A 7,743-nucleotide genomic window follows, 5' to 3' on the forward strand; every position below is an offset into this window, starting at 1 on the left:
CTATGAGCTTGGAAAATCCACTGTTCTCTGATACCTCCCCCCAGGCCACCTGGTCCAGCTCCAGCAAGGCCTCTCTACCTCATCTTAGAACAGTAGCCAACTCTCTTCACCTTGTACAAAGGCAGTCCAGAGATGACACAGGACAGTCCCAGTATGTACATCAAAAACTTCAGAAGGGGACTAAATTGTTGAATGACCAAACCAGTATGTAGACTCATTCCTCTGCAGCAGGGCCAGGTCAGCACCTCTCATATAATATTTCTTGGCTCAGAGCCCTGGTGTGAGTTTAGAGTCATGAGCAATCCACTGAATAACTAGTGTCTTAGTCATTTTGTGCACCTAGTCATGGAGGCAGCTTGATACCTTTAAAGCACACACACACACACACACACATACACACACAATTTTTCATATGTACTCCACGCATAGTAAACACTGTCAACTACTCTCAGCTCCCTAACATCTCTGCACACCCTAGGCTCTCCTCACAAATATCTCTCTCATGTTCATGTCTATGTGCTGAGTTTTGTAACTCACTAAGGTTAACAGTGACCAGCTGTGTAACTGAGTTTGGATTTATCCATTGGAGCCTGGTTGGCTCAGCAGAGGATACTCAACTAAAGACAGAGACTTCCTCTTCCTCACCCAGAAACTATCAATATCCAATATATCAAGCGATAATGAGTGTGACCCCACAAGTCCCTCCCCTTCCTTGACTGGTTGTTGATTAGACTAGTCTTATGTGGGCCCAGTGCTGGGAACTACAGTTGGTGTGAACTGATGATTGTCATAACTGTATCCAGTCTAGAGAATTGAGTTTGAACCCTTAACCCTGTCTTCCAGCTCTTGCCTACTTCTCATGCTCCCACATTAGTGTTCCCTGAACCCTTGGAAGTGTAGGCTAAGTGACTTGTTCAGGAATGGACCTACAACCACCACTTATGCCTGCACATTGGCCCCAGTGATCTCTGCATTCATCCCACTATTCATCTGAAGGAGAGGTGTCTGAGTAAGGCTGGGATCCACTCTTTGTCTATGGGGAAAGCATGGGGATTTGGAAGGCAGTTTGCTGCTACATAGGCTCACTTCCCTGTATGTTTCTAGCCAGGCTGACAGTACCAGACATTGGTCCCCTTTACCATGGTGTGCATTTTGAATCTGATTATAGGGCAGTTGGTTATATCAAAACATAGAAGCTGATATTGCACATGTGGGCACATCTGGCTTTTCATATATTTCCTTTATACTTTTTAATATCAGCTAATACTTCCCTCCATCCTACACCCTCAGCTTTCAACCCCTTGCCTCTCTTACTGCCTAAATCTACTTCAGTACTCCCTTTCCCCACTATCTATGTTTTCCTATTCCTTCTCCTTGAAGGCAATTTCTCCTGTCTCTCTTGTTTTGCCCAGGCTTCCACAATTCATGTTAGACATAAGAACATAGCTAGAATCCTCATATGAGAGAGAACATGAGGGCTTTGTGCTTGGAGTCCTGGATTATCTCACTCTTAAAAAATAAAATTCCCAACTAGGAAAGGGAACAACATTTGAAATGTAAATAAGAAATACTCAATAAAGATGGAAAAAATAAAATTCCCATTCCATACATTTTCCTGAAAATTTCCTCTTTTAAATGTAGCACATCTTCACTATCTAGTCATCAGTCGTTGGGCAACTAAGCAGCTTCCATTTCTTAGTTACTTTGAACATGTGGAGATGCCATGCCATAGATTACACAGTCCTTTGGATAAGGGCTCAGCAATGTCTCAGCCGGATCACATGGTAGTTTTATTTTGGGGGTGGGGTGTTGTTGTTGTTGGTTATAGTTGTGATGGCAGTGGTGGTGGTAGTGAGGTGGTAGTGGTGGTGGTGGTGGTGGTGGTGGTAGTTTTTGAGAAATTTCAAGACTTTTTCCAGTGTAGTTAAACATAGTTTACATTCTGGAGACCGATGTACAGAGTTCCCCTTCTACACATTCATGCTAGCATGTGTTATTGCCTTTACCGATGATGGCCATTGCACTGGAGTAAAATGAATCTTCAAGTGGCTTTAGTCTGGATTTCACTTGGGCTATAGATGCTGAAGACACTTAAATTATTTCTTACTAGCCCTTTATACTTATTCTCTTCTTATAACCTAAAAGTCTAATTAGTGCATTACATATGTGCATGGGTGTGGCTCCATCCACTGGAGGAGGGGTTCTCAGCCTTCCTAGTGCTGTTACCCTTTATACCAGTTCCTCAGGTTGTGGTGGCCAAAATCCATAAAAGTACTTCATTGCTACTGCAGAACTGTAGTTTTGCTATGGTTATGAATCATATTGTAAATATCTGACATACAGGATTCTGATAGGTGACCCTGTGACACAGCCATTTGAATCCTAGAGGGGTTGGGATCCTCACTTTGAGAACCAATGCAGTAGAGTATGGGCAACACCTCAGTGGCTACTAGTGATTATGTCTCTCTCAGAAACCATCTACTGTCAATAGTTCTTTTGAGGTCACCTATCACATCTCAGGCACGGAAGCTGTCCCATAATAGTTAATCATTGTTGGTATTAATTAAGATATTTTCAACAATGTTCCTCAAGCTCTGGTGTGTTCTCCCACACAGGCAAGATCTTTGCTTGCCATTGCTGACCTCTAGTTCCATAACACAATGCTACACTGAACCCTGTATTTTCCCCTAGAAATCTAAGCACAGTTCAATTCCAATTTCATGGCACATTGCTTCTCTACCCCAGTGAATTTTCCTACCCCATCATGATCCCAGCCTGACCCACCTCTAGTACAATGTCACAACCCTCTTCTAATCCCAGACCTACCACTCTACAACATTTCTTTGGGCCTAGTAGGACACCTTGCTCTAGTCCACATATTCCAGGCAAGGGCTTCATCCTTTGAGATACTCTGAGATGACCAGTTTAAGGCTATCTTGGGATTCCAGACTAGTAGGGTAAAATTTCACCAAATAACAGACAACAGTCTAAATGAAAATCCTTACTTCCTATCACAACAATAAAAACAATGTGGAAAACCATATGATGTGCCCACCTACTAAACAACCAATTCTATACAAATGTCCCCTAAGGAGAGAAACTCAGATGAAATCCAATACACAGAGCTCTGAGAGTCTAAGAAAAGACAAACTTATAAATTATGGGCAAGTGTCAACTCAGAATTTTATATCCCACAAAGTTTACTAAAATTGAAGATGACATAAGAACTTTTGGTGATAACAATTCATTAAAATAATACTGACTTCTCATTGGAAACTCTGAAAGCCAGAGGGTCTACCTAGATAGATGTTCTACAAGCTGTAAGAGACCACAGATGCAAATCCAGATTTTTATACCCAGCAAAACTATCTATAACAATTGATGGAGAAAGAAAAACATGTCATGATAAAAAATAAATCTAAGTAGTTTCTGTCCACCAATACAGTTTACAGAAGTCACTAGAAGGAAAATTTCAATCTGAGGGGTACAACCACACTCAAGAAAAAACAAATAATAATACATAATGCTAAACTAGTAAATTACAGTCATCAGGGCATATGTTATGTGAGACACTCAATAACACAGCAGAATAACAGGAGTCAACAAACACTGCTAATTGATAACTCTCCAATAGTAATGGACCCAATAAAGAGATATAGACTAGGAGAATGGATAGAAATCAAGATCCGTCCTATGGCTGCTTCCAAGAAACAGGTATAACCACCATAGGAAGACATCACCTTAGAATAAAAGGATAGAAAGTGCTATTCCAAGCAAAAGGATCTAAGAATCAAACAGGTGTGACTATTTTAGTATATGGCAAAACAGACTTCAAATCAAAACTGATCAGAAAAGATAGGGAAGAACACTACATACCCATTAAAAGAAAAATCTGACATTAGCCAACTCCATTTTAAATATTTGTGCATCAAACACATCTGTCATAAAAGAAACTATTACAGATAAAATCACAATGACTCTAACAGCATGATAGTGTTTCTCTTCAGTACCATACCCTTGCCATGAGACAGGTCATTACGACAAAAACTAAAGAAAGAAATGTTGGAGATACTTAATATCATAAATTAAATAGACCTAACAGACATCTACAGAACATTCTACCCAAACACTACAGAATATGCTTTCTTTTCAGTAACCCGTGGAACATTATTTCTAGAAGCAAGACTTTTCTGGATGATTGTGTTGGTGCATGATAAAAGCGGGGAGGGGAGGAACCTTGGGTATACTACATGTGGCTAACTTTTCTCTGAAAAGTACGACAATTCTCAGACTGGGGAGGGGTTTTAGATAAATGGTGCCTCTACATAACTAGGACCTCCATACCACAAGCTTCGAGATGAAGCCTTGGTTTATCAGCTCCCCTGTGGTCTAATACATAAAGATATAAAAATTGTACCACTTTGTTTCTCATTGTCCATATTTGAGGAATCACTGATTTCAGATCCTGAAGAAGTAACAGAGGAGTCTCTAGTGGGCCTTCCATTGAGGAGTTATCCACACTACTCAATTCTACAGGAGGGAGTAGAGAGCATATACACGAAGTCCAGCATCTCTGCTTGATTCACTCTGCTTCAGTCGCTCTGGTTTAAGACAGCACAGTTTCCACTGGCAGCAATGATATGTTAAATGAACTTTATGGAGGCATGTGAAAATGACTGTTCGTGCTAGTATAGCTCTTCAACAGTTTACCAGATCTGAGAAAACCAATTAATGAGTAGATTGGAGGCTAAGATATCTGATGGTGCCTTGGCTGATGTTGAGAACTGAAGATGGACAGACATATAATATCACAGGATCATAAAAGACATACATAAGAGACCTTATCAAAACCATGATGGCCTCTCTTAAACATGATCATCATTGCCTAACATACTATGATCTGAAATAGTCTCTCAATAAGTTGTCAGCCATTTTGAAACCTGCCCATATGTGAGCAGTGCACATCCCTGTGATTCTCATTCCAGCCTCTGGTTGTTGGGTGCCTCAGGAAAAGACTGTGCCATCATGCAGGTGGCATTCATAATGAAAGTGGAAGATATTCACCAAGTTCATCCTAGTCTCCTTTAATCCTTTGGCTGTTCTCGCCATTTCTTCTAGAGCAGCTTCAGTGTCTCTAAGGATTGAGGCTCCTATTCCTGTTATTATGGGTGTTTAGTTTTCCATAGAAGAGCAAAATTTCCAAAAGACTAGAGGCGAGGATCACTCCCATGTCCCAACAAAGTAGGACCCCAATTCATGGGCTTAGGAATGAAGGCCTCCATTGATCCTACCCCCATGTAGTCTTTCCCACAAGGCAATGAAAAGTACAACATGAAAGGAGTTTGAGGGGAAAAGGGAGGCAAGACAGTGCTATAAATATAACATTCTTGCATGAAATTTCTAAAAACAACCATTTTAAACTTAAAGGAATTGTTTCTTCACAAGATGAAGGTGGCGATGGCTCTGGTTATTTTTACAAGTACACAGACATCTACCAAAAGAAAAAGGAAGTAAATAAATATAATTTTGGTTTGGACTTGTTACCACAGTTATCAATTGGGTGGTCTTTTTCTAGAAACTTGAGGACAGTTTTATTCTGGGTTTGAGCTTCTGTTCATCACTGTCTTTCATAGACCCAGCAAGTAGGATTGTATTATTCCAAGCATCCACACTCAAGTTGTATGCTACTTAGGAGCCTTCCTGTGTGATCATTTTTTTCTCAGCCAAATTCCCTTCCAAATACCCAGGGGAGATTTTACCTGTTAGAGAAAGATGAGCCAGATGCAACAACCTTCCTTTCGAAGAGAAAATTGGACATGTGGAATATTATTGACCAGGGATACTTCTCTAAAGACAATGCTCTTAGACTTTTTTCCTACTTTGTGACAAAAGTGTGTCTTCCCAAAGTGTCTACAGTAGGTGCTTCCTCCTGCACTTCGATACCAATGAGCAAAGTACCATAAGGTTCATATAATCGGATACTCTGATATAGTCGTTACTACACCTAATGATGGAAGTTGATGCATTCCCCCAGATTCTTAGCCGCCAGTCATGTGTCCTTTGCAGCAACAATAAAACTACACCAAGATCATCTCTGGCTAGAGTCACCACCCATTTAAGATTACAATTCTCTACTGTAGTTTTACAGGATGCCAATAGATATCTGGAAGGGAGATGTAGCAGGATTCACCTAGTCTGTATCCTTCAATAATGCATTATTTGCACTGACTCCTGGAGAACTCCATGTATACCAAGGCCCTGATTTACTTTTTGTTAAAAAGGTAGTTGTGAAGTTTGCCCACTAGTTTCTATCGGAATGTCACTTCTTGGATCAGGCAACCACTATCAGAGTAATGCTAATTGATAACTATGTCTCTTCTACTGATCATTCATGAGTTGCAAAATAGGAATGTTCATTTGGGACCGTGTGTGTGGACCATCAGAAGGCCTGTCCTGTAACTGGGGCTGCATAGAAGAATTTGGGGTCTTTACAAAGTATTATCAGGTCAGATCCAGTGCTCAGTAGTAAAAAAAATCAACTTACTTATTTCTCTAGTTATTATTGCTGTGCTTAGACAGACCATTGTAGCTCTGAGGAAGCAAAGGAATGAAATCCAGAAAGACAGAGTTGGAGCCTGAACTTTCCTCAGGAGCACCCAGTCTCCATCATACAAAGAGGTCTGAGTTGTCTGGTCCAAGCCTGGGAAGCAGCTGAGGCCCCATATGATAGTTAATACCTCTTTTTACCAGACCTAGAATTTTCTGCAAGGCTCCATGATTCCAGAATGCCAAGTCCAATTATGTGGTTCCTCGAGATGAATAGTCTTGGAGTCTGAACGAATCCTTGTGTTAGTTATATTAATCTATACGCACAATAACTTTTTCGTTGAAATTTCATCAGAACAAATTGTTTTCATTTGTAAAAAAGTTTTCAATTTTATTTTGAACAGAAAATTATGTCCAAGCTCATCATCTTCTTTGACCCAGTGAGCAATGTCTGTACACTCTTTTAATCTGTGGCTCTAAATTTGTGGTCACCCAAAGCCTTGTCTTGCATGGCAGATACTCAAGATCTTTTAGTCTGTGATATCCTGAAAGTGCATTGAGTTCTCCCTAAATGTGTGTTACAATGTCTCACAAAGAGATCATTAGTATAATTAAATCAGGACATTTACTTACAGCAGCTATTCTCAACCTGTGGGTCATGACCCCTTTAGGGGTCAAATATCATATCCTGAATATTAGATATTTTACCTTCAAATTCATAAGAGTAGTAAAATTATAGTTATAAAGTAACAACGAAATAATTTTGTGGCAAGGTTCACTACAATATGAGGTACTCTTTTAAAGGTTCACACCATTAGGAACATTAAGGTATTGGTCATGCCTTCTACTCTGTGTATTCAATACACTCTCTAAACACCTTCATTTCTCACAGTCACATTCCATCATCTCCCAATTATTTTAATAAAGATGAGAAATCCTTGCACTGGTCAACACAAACAAGAGTCTTCAGACTAAACCAGCCCACCACCAGTTCTTGTAAATAAAATGTCCTCCTCTCCCCAATGTGTTCATACACTACAGATACAGGTGCTTGTGTGACAGTGACAGAGGTGAGATTTTACACATATGCAGCATAAGTCTCTCTGTATTGTTCCAAATTTTTAGTATATGTGCTGCTGAAGCGAGCACAGCAGCAATGGTCTGAATACCTGGATGCTTACAAGAACAGTTCCATGA

Source organism: Rattus norvegicus, chromosome 15 (genome assembly GCF_036323735.1).
Source record: "Rattus norvegicus strain BN/NHsdMcwi chromosome 15, GRCr8, whole genome shotgun sequence".
Lineage (NCBI taxonomy): Eukaryota > Metazoa > Chordata > Mammalia > Rodentia > Muridae > Rattus > Rattus norvegicus.